The following is a 14,350-nucleotide window of genomic DNA, read 5'->3' as shown; positions in this document are numbered from 1 at the left end:
TTATTAGTATCTAGGTATTAGTACTTTTATCTTAAAAGAGTATTTTACTTTTTTTAACTAGAACAGTCGATTTTTCTCTATATTTCTAAAGTCTAAAGCTTTGAGAATACACTCGTTAAGTGTAAATTCGAATATTTGTTGGAATTATAAGTCGCAAACTAAAACGACACGCATGTAGAAAACGGCGCGTCAGATCAAAAAAACTGAATGAGTATGATCACTCCATCCCTCAACGAATAGGATTAAGAAGATGCTTGACCAATTTACGAAGAACATTCTTTTCAGAATTTATTAGAACGATGTCTCGGAAGCTATACTCAAAACAACAATAAGAATTTTAACGCTGCGATGTAACAATCCGTTTCGTAGCATATATTTTTAACTTCAAAAATAAAATTGAAATTGCTGCTTTTCTAGCAGCTTGCACTTTTCATGAAGAATGTACACTCATTAAAAATCATGAAAATCGTGGGGATAAATTGGTCTTTAAGCCAAGATTCTCGCCGAATAGCGCGATGCTAAACGACTAAAGGCACGCGAGCGTCGAAGTTTAGACGAGTCACGAGAGAATGATTCGTAAAAACAAAAAAGTGCTGAGCAATATTTATGTGAAAAGATAGAATATATAATATACGGCTTCGATTAGATGTAAGTAATTAAAATTTATAGTTAAATATAAAAAATATATATATAGTTAAATATAAAATAAGACGTAATATATATAGTTAAATATAAAATAAGACGTAAAATTTTAAACTCATTTCCTTTGAAATCACATTTCTCAAGTTTGCGGAAATAATTACTAAGAAATTATTAACCTTTTACGCTCGATAGTTTTTTAGATATAGGAAACTCGAAGCTGTTTTTATAAAAAGTTGATGAAATTTATTACAGCTAAATATATAAAATAAATCATACATAAATTAACGGATGGAACTATTGTATTTTACTATCAGGATCAAACATAAACAGTTATTGTCGCCTCTCACTCGCAATTCGAGTTGCTACATTAAACCAAGTGGTGACTGAGAGTCACTTCTCGAGTGTAAAGGGTTAAAGATATCGCTTTGAAATCTGCATGCTTATAAAAGACACATCTCTCCAAAAAATGAACTACGATAAAGATAATATTTACAACAGTTTTTGTTTTAAGTGCAAAGAGAGATTAAAATTTTGGCCAAAAATCTCTTTATACTATTTGAAAGGGCGTCATTTTGTCAATATTTATTTTGTAATATTGTTTGTAGTTCAACTGATGCATGAACTCACATAGATTAAGAAAATTTTGTCTTTGAATTTCTTTATATTTTAAATGTCTTTATATTTTAAATTAAATGATCATCAATCACTTCTGCAAAATGAAGGTGTACTCTTAGTAGACTTCATATTTTAATATCATCTACATAAAATTCACTGGATAATCTGCGTTAATAAAAAGTATTATCACAATTTATAAAAATTAATAAATACTTACAAAAATTACGTATTTATTGTTTCAATACTTTTCTCTATAACATTTCTTGAAGACGGACATTTTTCTGGTCCAATAAACTTAGATACCTTTAATGTTACTTACCCGTTAAAGACGTTTGACAATATTGTACAAAACATGAAAATAAAATTTTTTAAAATAATTTTTTCGTACGTCAAATCATGATAAATAATATGGTCGAAACTCTGTTGATATGTTTATTCATTTCTTTGAAGGAGGAATTCGTAGAAATTTACTTTTCTGGCTATCTAAACTAGAATCTCCCCTTAACTTTACTTTCGCTATAGCTTCGCTCTCATTTCGGTTATATCTTTGACAAAAAAGCTCTCTAACTTCGGTAAAACGTCGAGAATGTTCTATGCCGCGCCAAGAAACGTCCAAAGATCGCAATAACTGCGAATTGCATTTAGGTCATAACTGGGCGAGTCGTTAATATTATTGCTTCGTAACATTTAACTGAAACTCGAACAGCCGGATTCCTCCTCGCCATTAAATATTGACTGTTTAATGACCTGCCATTTCAGACTTATGTATATCGGAGCTTAATATTTTACTTTCCGCTCGCTGTATACCTAGACTATTCCAAACATCGCAAACTTACTCTCGGCGAGTTATTTTCAACTTATTCCTCGTTGAATTCGCCGTTGCGCTTTCTACGGCAAATAAAAATGTATCCTCACGTCAACTTTAATCATTCAATATCACATTAAATTGCCACGTCCGATAATATCGCGGGCTGAATATTAAATATTAAATCTCTGCGGATGATTCTTTAATTAGTTTCACAAAAAAAGTCTATTTGAGATTAAATGAAGAGTGCATATTTGACGGGTCGCTCATTTGTTTATGGCGCTCGCCGAACGATTTGCGCGGCGGATATTCCTCGCTCTTCAAAGTCCGTTATCGTGTATCGACATTTAGTGGAATATTTACGAATCGTTTTTTCCTTCCTCTTTTTTTCCCCCGGAACGATCCTTCATCACACAGAAATCGCACAGAGGAGCTCACACAGAGAAGCGTTGAAAACGGGGAAAAAAGACAAAAAAAAAAAGAAAGAAGAATAGGGAAGAAGCAGATTGGCGGTACGCGTTGAATGAAAATAAATCGGTTTGGACGATTAATGCGCACGTAAAGGCCCTTTAATTCCGGGATGCGAGTTCGGTGAGTTACAAAATGGATCGAATAATTACATTCCCTGAAACAACGCTCCCTTTGTTCCTTTGGAAACTAGTCGTAAACTGGCGGAGCCAACGCGCAGGCACGTGTACACGCCGGCAAACAGGCACGAGTCCTTAAAACAAAACAATTGTAATCCAACAACGGCATTTCGCGGCATTATTTCGTGCTTCGGAGTTGTCTCGTGCTCTGCGCCCGTGCACGCTTGGATTAACAGCAAGGTGGACGCGACGCGACGCGACGCAACGCGGCGAAGGAAGCGAGGCGAGGCGAGGAGGTGCAGTGGCGTGCTGCAGCTCGCTGCATTGTTCGAACTTTGCCTTCTTTCGTCCTATATCTCGTCAGGGATAGTGCGAGCGATACGCGTTTACACGCCTCACGAAATGCAGACACAGGCCACTCTGTACCTTGAGAGGGAGAACGGGAACGGAGAGGGAGAGAGAGGGGAGAGAGAGAGAGAGAGAGAGAGAGAGAGAGAGTTATCATAAGTCGCGTTTTATTCGCTTTGGCCGGAAATGAAAATAATCTTGTTGGTTTTCGAAATAAGTGTGTTCCGTATAAGGAATGCACGGATTTACAGGGTGAGTCTAAAATTATTCTAAAATATCTATATTGTTTTATATGTTAGAGAAAATTGTGTTGTGTTAGAAAGGTTTGATCACAATATTAATCCTTTTCAACTACACAATTTATTCTTTAAGATCGGTTTGCACCGGAAAAGTAGCAGTAACAATATTTATAGCGAAAAACTAACAACAAAAATGTTTTTAGCAAAACTATGTTCTCGAGTAATTAACTTACTAAATGTTTCTAACAAAATATACTCCTAACAATGTGAGAAACACAAATGTCACAAATGATATATGGAAAATTTACCCCGAAAGTTGGAAAAAAAACTATTTACTATGATTAATAATAGCAATGTTTTTGGCAAAAATGATATTTTCTTATATATCTTTTCTTCAACAAAGTTAGAAGATTTTAAACAGTTAATCATACTGTTATTAGCAAATATATGCATAAATTTGACAATTTTTATAGTAAGATTAATCAAGTTAAGTTTACCTCTTTATTATTAATGTTACTATCCATATCTAGTTCAATATTTTCTGCTACTTAAATTAAATATATTTTAAAAGCAAAACGCTGGTGTTGGAGTGAATATTTTTATTAAATATTATTATGCTCCCAACATAAAAATATTCGCTCTAATATCAGCGTTCTATTTTTATTTGCCCAAAAATGTTTAATTTAACTTTTGTCAATAACATTTGTTCTCCGCAAAATGCTGAAACCAAATGTTATAATCATTTTTCAAAATAACAAAGTTAATATCAAAATGTGATTAATTTGTTTTGCAACTTGTTGGAAATAATTGTTTTCAGTAATTTTAAATGAAACGTCTACATTTGTCAGTAACTAGAAGCACACGTTATTAGCAATGTTACTGTTAATATAACATATTTTCTTCTGATATAAAAATAACAGACATTTCAAAATCTAATAAGTGATTGACTTATGTAAAAAATAATAAGTGAAATGCGTAATCAGCCAAGGCAAATGTATCAAATTAGTACAATAGATTTGTCACTTTTCTATAAAATCCTCGTGGAAAGTTTGGAATTAAAAAAGAAAATAAGAAGTCTTTGATAGAGATATCTAAAACAATATCGATGTTTTTTCTTTTATTTGTACAAATTATTAATCTTTCGGGATCAAATAATTTTGTTTTCTATTTTATTTACAAGAACGACAAGTCAAATACGACAAAGTCGTATTAATCAACTTGATAAATTATTCCATGATATCTGAACATATGAATTGATCAATCTCTTTTTTAATCTTAAAGTTTGTCCCTCAAAGTGTCATAGACGGTGCGTTCAAGGAGAAGGCTTTCCCAATTGTTTTGAGCAGCGATTAACTTTAAGTAGTTTTAGGTAGTATTCAAATTTTGTTTAACGATGCGTATATATATATATATATATATATATATATATATATATATATGCGTCCAAAATTTGATATGCAAATATACGGAGTGCTTGACACGATAATACTCGTGTGAAGTAAGCACGGCATACGTTATATGCATTGTACATTAGGTTGAACTGAACCAAAAGTCCTCTACTATTTTGCAAATGATCATATAGATTTTTTAATTATTAATTCGAAAAGATTGGCAAATGATTGTGCACCATCGTTAGCTTTTTTTAATTAATAAATCAGAAATCTACGTGGTTTGTAAAATGACATAGAGAATGAGGATTTCTTTATTTAGTTTGATCAATATGTGCAAAGATATAACGGAAAACTTATCATCACACACTGCACCACATTGCGCGAGATTATTCATCAATCTTTTTTAATTAATAACTCAAAATTTTATGTGGTTATTTACGAAATGGAAGAGAAATTTTGTTCAGTTTTATTTAATCTATATATATATATATATATATATATATATATATATATATATATATATATATATGCGCAGTTGTTGACACGTCTTGTGTCAAATAAAGTATAAAGTAACGGAAAAAAAGTTTAATTAGATTAACTAAATTTTTAGTAAAATATGAACTCTGACCCGAAATTCCGGTTGAAATTATTAAAATTCTGATGAAATTAACAAGATTTCTGGTTAACTTCTGGTTAACACATAACAGAATTCTGGTAACTTCAACCGGAATTTTCTGGTTTGTTCATATTTTTCATCAGAAATTTTCTTAATTAAACCAAACGTTTTTCTTTCATGTAAATAAAAAGAACAGAAGAAAACGCCTAGCATTTAAAATATTATCTATTTTTTCTGCACTCACCGTATAACCGGTGGTCTGTTCTTTTCAGCTGCACAGTTGAATTGGTGCAATAAGTTAAAGTGAGAAAACATACATTTGTCTCACTTTATTGCACCAGTTCAGCAGTGCAGCTGAAAAGAACAGACCACGGGATTCAGAGTCGACATTCTGCTAGCCAGATCTGAACAAAAAATAGAAACACACCGGTTCAGTATCACCGGTTAAATTTTACGTAGAAATACACGTGTAGAAGTATGAGTGAACTCTTCGCCTTTGTGACAGTCTTACTGACAACTGTATTATGGCTCACTATCTAAAGGGTTGAGACAGGAGAAGCTTAACAAGTCTGCGAACCTATCTTTGAGCCGACGCTGTTAGGCCCGAACCGGATCCTTCGGTACTCCGTCTGCATCCGCCGGAACAGCATCTCCGGGACCACATCTACCGCGTGGAGCCGCAAGCGCTGCCAGATCTGGGACAAGAAATGATCTCCTTAATTAATCACTGTGATAAGACAGTTACTTGGTCGAGACAAAGTAAGAATACGACGATTTCTTCATCTCGTTTCTCGTTTAATCTGGATAGAAACAAAGTGCGGTAGTTTAAGAAGACCGGGTATAAATGGCTTCAGAGGTATGTTGCTCATGTACGTTTTTTAGTATTTATCTTGAGAGGAATAGTGGATATAGACGTAATATCACACGTACTCAGTCGAAACTCGCGCATACCCGCGCTTCACGATAACGCTTCTCGATCTTTGTATTTTAAAAACGAGTCGTGCTCTCTCGCATCTTACTCTTTGTCTTTTCCCCTTCTTTTTCCAACTACAATTTCAAATTTCTTTTTTAAAAATATTAACCGATAAAGAAAAGATAATGCTGTTTCTTTATCGAAAATTTGGAGACCATATTAGATCATACGAAGAAGTAACTGATCTACACATTCAATGCTGCATATCCTGATCGCAATTTTATTTCTAAATCCACCGTTCAGAAGACAGTGATACGTTTTTACGAAACAGAAACAGTTAAAAACCAAAATCCTTTCAAACCTCATAACTCTAAATATACCTAACAAAAAAAATACTTTATTATAGGTTTTTGGAAAGCCCTTGAAATAAACTACAAGAATATGTAATAAAAAGTGGGGGGTCCAATTTAAAAAAATTCAATTTGACCTTCGTATGACCTTCGTTCTCCATCCAAAGTCAAATTTTTAGCCATCATTAGGTACATTTTATTAAGTCCTACAACTTTACTACTTACATATTTTTCGCTACAGTTGATCCTTTTCGAGATATTTGACCGTTTCTGGACTTTTTGCCAACCCTGTATATATACAAAATCGCAAAATAATCCTAAAACATACATATTTTTTCTTAAATTTAAATCAGAATAATATTACAGTTAAAAAATAGAAAAAATTAATTTGTAAGTAGTACAATAAAGAATTTCGCCCATTTTTATAGGGGTTTCTGAGTCATCGGCGTTCAATTATCAATTATATTTAATATTGTAGATAATAATGGTAGTATTTAAGAAAAAAATAGTTTTAGATCCTCAAACTCTCGCTGAAAGTAGTTCTGGCCTCTTAATGATATCATTTTATTCGTTCGATAATTCATCCTCAGAGCTGTCTAGCACGTTTATTATTCTTCTTTACACGATGTTTTTGCGCTTTCAATTAACTAATGATTTTTTCTAAAGATTTCTTATTGCATCCAAAATATCTCTTTGTGGTAACGGCGGTAACAAACAAATATTGAAGGAAAGAAAAGATTATATTAAAGAATATTGTTGCACACGTAAGAATGGTGCTCGTACTTTAGGCTCCTGTGTCCATATTATGTCAATAATTTGGTATCTAGGATATGCTAAATACCTTTCTAATGATATACGAATACCTTCTGAGTATAGCAATAACATATTTGTTATGTTACACAGCTCTAATGATGAGCCATTGAATGAATAAAATAGCATTATTAGGAGGTGAAAACAATTCGATGGGATCTAAAATAATTTTTAGATCTAATTTGAGGATAATAATTTGAGGATCTAAAATAATTTTTTTTTAAATACTACTATTATTATCTACACAATTATACATGATTGATGACTGGACGCGGATGGCCCAAAATTGGTGAAGTTTTTTTCGAGTCTTTTGAAATTCTGTACTAACATTCTTTATGATTATATTCTTCTTCATGAGAATATTCTTCTTGAGTGAATAAAATTAAGCGATGTGTTACTAGCTAGAATGAAGTTTCTTGCAAATGTGCGATATACTGTTTCAAATAATAAAAGTAAAGCAATTTTCATTCATAAATGATTGATATCGAACATATAGACGGATGGAGCTAAAATCGGCCCATACATGTAAAAAATGATTTAGTAATATCAGTTAAACCGCGGTAGCTGATTCAAACTTAGTCAAAAGGCTAATCGTTTAGCTATCACTGTTAAGAATTGGCTATGATATTTAAGATGCATTCACTATGAAATACAAATATATTAGGTGATATTAAAAATGCACATTATTTCAAGTAGCTAAGAAAATGGCAGTTATTCCTAAATTTCTTATCGTATGCATATATTAAAGAAGTTTGCCGTACAGCTACAATCATTTGTTACAGTTGTTTATTTCTAGCAGTTAATATTTCTCGCTATAGCGCCTAAGTTTAACTGCAAATAAATCTAGCTTCGGTAGTATCGACATTAGCTGTCCCTATTTCAGTGACATATCTTATCTGCTACAGCTATTTTTTAGCTCTGGAAGCTAGTTCTTTTTTTTGCGTGTAATTAAGGACAAGCAATAGGGCTCTTGGAGATCTCTTGCAGAGGCTCCGAAACTACTAATCAATATATACATTTTATATGTGGCCTTCTTTTTTATGTTCTACGCTGCTAAGCAACTGAACTCGATATTATGGCAAAATATAAGGTGTTTAAATAAAAATATGCCATATTAGTACAACAATATTGTAAAACTATTGTACTATTGTAACTATTGTAATATTGTCAATACTAACAAAAAGGTTCCCATGAACATATATTCTAGAAATAAATATATGTTGAGATATGGGCCATGTTGTATTGTGGCCTATTATCTTCATCTGTCTATTTATCTCTCTCAATACACAAATGACTAGTACGAATAACTTACGTTAGTGCACTGCAAAGGTAAACACAACCAATAAGAAAAGGTCAATGAACTGAAATAGAGAGACAGTCTATACTACTGAATAAGAAGATAGCCTCTTTTTAGTTGTGTAGCCACTGTCTTGGAAGATAGTGTATTAAATTTAGGACCCATATTTACTAGACTCTGTTTATTTATGTTAAGGAATACTGCTCACTCTCAAAACATACTTCGTTTTAAAACAAACATCATATAAACTTTTCAGTTACGTGGAATATTGTTGAAGCCTTGATGGTTGAAATGGTGCAACCTCCTGTCCAGCGAGAGAGAAGTCCAGAAGTTTAGATTCGACTTGTGTCTGAGGCAATATTTTTCGCAATATTATAAAATACACAATTAAATTGGAATAAATAAAAGGGAGAATTAATTAATTAATAAATGGGATTCAGAGTCGGTTTGCGATGGAAGGTATTCACTGCGTATATTAAAAGTCCGGGAAAATATTAGACACGTACGTCTAACACATTGCTAAATATCATAATCCTCTCATTTCGTTTTATTCGCACTAACATCCAGCACATGATTTTTATAGACGTTATTTTTCTTTTCAAAAGGAAAGTGTTCAGACTACTTCACAGATTTGCTTGATCGATAGCAAGAGTATCATTTTATTTTAACCAGATCATCATTTTATTTTACAAGAATTTTTAGCATATTTTCCACTAAATATTTTTGCGTATTTTTTAATTTTTTACTCCTCTGACGTCATAAATCAGGATCACCGCGGCGAGGAAACGGGAACCTTAAGGTTCAGTTGCACCAACTGCGAATAAGTAAGCTAACAATTAAAATTTGTGTCCGTCTTTTTTAATTTTGAAGGAAAAATAAAGACAGACTAACATATTGGTTGTGTTTGCCTCTGCAGTGCACTGACGGTGGTGCGTACACTAATCAATTGTGTATTGAGAGAGATAAAAAGATAGATGAAGAATATGATTTAACTATTAGTTAGCTTATCACTCACAGTTAGTGCAACTAGACCTGAAAGAATTCGGGAATCTCCGCGTCTCCCGTGCCGTTCACCTTCGCGTCTGAAACTGTTATGACCGCTTGTCCATTTCGCCGAGTTGTTGTGCCGAGAGTCGAGCTGTTTGTGCGTATATGCAGCGGATCATGTGATATTTCAAACGACGCACACAGCAATGTATATGTACATACGAGGTAAACAACGGGTAGAGCAGTTTTAGACGCGAGAGTGAACACAGCAGGTGACGTGTGTCCTTTGTTATTTATATATTATTTAAGGTTTATTATTGAGTGTGTAATGCAAGTATCCAGACAGACTTTCATGTTTACCACAACGTGAGACAATCGGCGAGGTGGAAAGTTTATAATTGTTTTAGTTATATTTTTTAAGCAAATATACTGTATTGAACTAATCATAAAATTGATATCGCGTACAATAATGTAATTTTTCTGTTACATTGACTAAGCAACATATTTACTAAAAATTACACTCAGATTTTCATATTACATTTTATATGACACATTATTTTGAACATTTGTTATTACCCTTTTCATATTTTTTGTATTCTTATTTCATCACTCTGATAAATATAATAAATGACTGTCATATAAACCATTAATAAAGGATGCAATTATTAAAGTTAGTGCTAAATTTATATACACTTGTCTGAATAATTTTGGAGTAATTTTCAAATAAGATTATTACAGTTTTGTTCCGTTATAATTTTATGAAATAGTATGGAGAAAAAAAATTGTGATGAGAAAATATTACAAGATTTTTCAATTTTACATCACAGAAATTATGACCAAAATTGCAAGATATTCGTTTAAAAACGTTATGCACATTTGACTTTTTACTACGCAAAAAAAATGTAGCAAAAATTAGGGTAAGTGAACAGATATTCCTGTTCCTATTTTGGAAAACATTAAAAAAAGAAACTGCTGCATCCTTTGCATAAGTTTTTTAAAATAAATTTGATATATCGCAATTAAAGGATCATCTTTTACTTACCAATTAGGCATAAGATAATATTTGAAGGAGGCTTTGTTTTGAAATAGCAAATAAATAATTCAAACACTAAATTTGTTCCAAATTAGGTCATTTAATTCGAAACAGCTGAGTTGTAATCCCTGTGGCTTATATATTAAACATATATTGAATATATATTAAACTATGATATCTAGAAAATATTGTTGTAAATAATTCTTCAAGACAATGAGTGAAATCAGAAATGTTCCGAATTAATTTCATACATCCCTATTTCGAAACGGACTTGAGTAGTAAAAAGTCTGAATTTATACTCATACAAGCACGAAAAACCTTAAATACACAAGATTTAGAAAAGGCAAATATTGTATATAACTACTTTGATTATATTATACGTGGTGTTACGCTGAAAAAACAAAATTATCTAACACTTTAGACAATAATTTGATTAATGATAGAATTTCAGAAATAACCATATAGTATACTATTCATAAATTCTTAAGAATAAATAAAGAAAAAGACTATTCTAATGTTATTCATAATACATCTTTGAGATATAAAAAAAGATAAATAAAAAATATATTTTAAATACTACGATAAGGCATTTCTCTTTATTCCACAATAAAAAATAAATACAAGTAGTTTACAGCAAAGTAAAATTGACAAAAAACGGAAAAAGTTCATGGAAACAAACATACACATTTCGAACCACTACACTATTACAACTATTTACTACTTACAACTATTTCTAAAAAGTAAGTGAAATTTAGATTAATATTTCAAGAAACTCTTTGTAATAAATTAAATAGATGTTGCAGTTGTTCGAACGAATATATAAACATGAAATACTGACTTATTTTATTTTATGTCAAGCACAAACTCTGCTCGCCAAGCCTGTTAAAAGCCGAGTCGACGGTTGCGATTACTTATTTTCAGGTATAACCGCGTTTTGTAACAGCATAATTCCATGATCCAACTAAGCAAAGATTATCTTCCTTGAGCTGTTGTTTAAGCCAAAAACATGACGAGATGAAAGGATAATATAAGAGAAATATGTAATTATATATAAATATGTATCATACTTATCATAATTCATTCAGAAGTTTACCATCATGACATTCAATAACAAAAATGTGTTATTGTTGTATCGATTATTTTCTGTATTTACTATTCTTTTCTTCATAACACAACGTTCTTTTATGATGCTCTTTATCACTAACATCAAAATTTAATATTACGTGATAGCTAAAAAATTAATGTTCTGAAATAGGTTTCGAAAATAGGTTCGCTTATTCTACTTTTCTCATTAAAATTATATTCCTCTTCTTACAATATTTTTTACAAATCTAAACTACACTAAAATTATAATCTTTACAGAAATTTCTAGTAAAAAGTCAAACGTGTCTAACATTTTTAAGTAAATATATAGTAATTTTATTCATAATTCATAATTATATATAATTATATGTAATTTTTAATACACTTTCAAAATTATTGTAATTACTTGGATATTTTTTGTATATTTTCATATATTCTGATAAATCATCAAATTTATATATAATTATATATAATTATATAATTATATATATTTATATATGTATAATTATATATGTAATTTATATATGTATAATTATATATATTTATATATAATTATACAGGGTGTTCCCAAAAGGTGATACCAAATTTTAGGGGTATGTAGTACTCGTTAAAACAAACCAAAAACTCTTAATGAACAGTACTCCGAAAACCTTTTATTTCTGAGTTATGAAGTATTTAGTTCTGTGAAAAATAGAAAATAAATTAAATCTACAATAAATGTTTAATGTGCTTTCGGCTCATGTCAATACACATTTCGGCATGTTTCGTCATTGAAGGTCAAAGAGTTCAGAGGTTTATTTCGTATTTGTTGACAACAGTTTCCAAGTCTCTTAGTCAGTTCATTCACGGACGCCCGTCTGTGACCATCTAATTACGCAAGGATTGTTGTATTCAACTTTGGATTGTGGACCGCGTCTAGTTTTGTGTTATCTGAAAAATGACTAATTTTTACACAAATTCTGAAATGACGGATATTCATTTTATGTATGGCAGAGCAAAGGGCAATGTTTCAAAAGCAGCACGCTTATATCATGCAGTTTATCCGAATCGCCGACCGCCAAGTAGAAGAATGTTTAGCAAAATTCATCGCTTACGTGAGACCGGACAGTTCCAACCAAATTTAGTTGACTGCGGTAGACCGCGACTTGTTAGAAATGTACACCCGGAATCTTTGAACGTGTTCGATCTTCAATGAGGAGATATGCCGAATTGTGTGTTTAAATGGACGGAGGGCACATTAAACATTTATTGTAAATTTTAGTTATTTTCTATTTTTCACAGAACAAAATGCTTCATAACTCAGAAATAAAAGGTTTTCGGAGTGATCATAAAGAGTTTTTGGTTTGTTTTAACAAGTACTACATACCCCTAAAATTTGATACCATTTTTTGGGAACACCCTGTATAATTATATATATTTATATAATTTTATTTCTGTAGTAATTTATACTACACTGAAGAAAAATCTTTGAAAATTTATTTGTAGGATAAAAATTTGCGCTTTACAAAGCGGCGCTTATATATTGTTTCATAAAAAAAATTTAAAAAGATATAAAAATACAATCGTCTCATTTTACCTGAGAAATTCAAAATCGCTTATTATACGATCCAATTTCAGTTCATGTATGGGACAAATTACAATCTTTCGCCTCTGATCACCGGCAAAGCAATCTGAAATTCAATAGGTCAGTGTGGAAAGGATTAATTATTCCGCGTGTAACAGTTAACATTTATTATCAGTGATCGGCTGAATTATCAGAATCATGCAAGAGTCAGTATCAGCCCAGCCGCGAAAATGAATAACAGACGGATCGATACGCGTGTTTGCGAAATTCTGGCGATATAATTTTACAATTATTTTTATATGACGAATATTACACACGTATTTGCATCTTGTACGCGATATCACTCGCCATTTCGATCGCTCGGTATTTCAGAAACAGCCGGTGTTTTCGTATTAAGATTCTCAGCTCTGATTAAAGTTCACAATACGCCAAAATTAACTATTCCACGGGACAGTTTCGGGAATTCTGTACGCGCGGTGCGCGTGAAATATTGAATTTCCGTCGGGCTTAAATAAAGCGAGTCTAATCAGATCAGTTGCGAGTATTATACATATGCAACAGCTAGCGATTTGAATCATTACGTGGACGTTCGAGCCACCCGAGTTGAACTTTTGATTCTACTTTCCGCCTTAACGTTCCATTTAACGTCTATTTTGATACTCCAAAACCTATATTAATCTCTTTCAATTCTCTTTAATCTACTAATTTTAACGAGAGTGACCGTTTAGAATATACTGGTGATATTTTGTGCGTTTTCTGCCATTTAGATATATTAAGTAGGATTTCTGCTTCAATGTGTATTAAACGTACATTGATCTTTCGGAATATAAGAATCCTTTATAGAAAAGTATCACTGGTTTGTCAGTAATAAATTACTATTGCGTAGTAGTTTTATTATTGGTAGAGCTATTAATATTGAGTACTTAAATTACAGGATTATTAGTGCTTCGGTGTAATTCAATAATTACGGCAATAGTGATAATCATTGATGTGTTATTAATTTCTTGTGATAGTGAGAGAGTAATTACTGATGTGTGTGTGTGTGTGTGTGTGTGTGTGTGTGTGTGTGT

General features: G+C 31.7%; 1 protein-coding gene and 1 long non-coding RNA gene across 2 annotated transcripts in view; one reads left to right on the top strand and one right to left on the bottom strand.

Moving 5' to 3' along the window:
• Positions 1-6,127, bottom strand: part of LOC116847435 — an 88,557-nt gene extending 82,430 nt beyond the window's left edge. The window contains exon 1 of the long non-coding RNA XR_004378761.1: positions 5,821-6,127. This is a non-coding gene — a long non-coding RNA (uncharacterized LOC116847435). The remainder of the gene's footprint in view (positions 1-5,820) is intronic.
• The window catches only part of LOC116847430, a 196,737-nt gene that overhangs the window by 99,031 nt on the left and 83,356 nt on the right, over positions 1-14,350 (top strand). The window lies entirely within an intron of this gene.

This window comes from Odontomachus brunneus, unplaced genomic scaffold (genome assembly GCF_010583005.1).
Source record: "Odontomachus brunneus isolate Ranch 3 - 2012 unplaced genomic scaffold, Obru_v1 Obru_scaffold_077, whole genome shotgun sequence".
Classification (NCBI taxonomy): Eukaryota; Metazoa; Arthropoda; class Insecta; order Hymenoptera; family Formicidae; genus Odontomachus; species Odontomachus brunneus.
The sequence above is the reverse complement of the archived record's forward strand: the minus strand, read 5'-3'. Positions and strand labels throughout refer to the sequence as shown.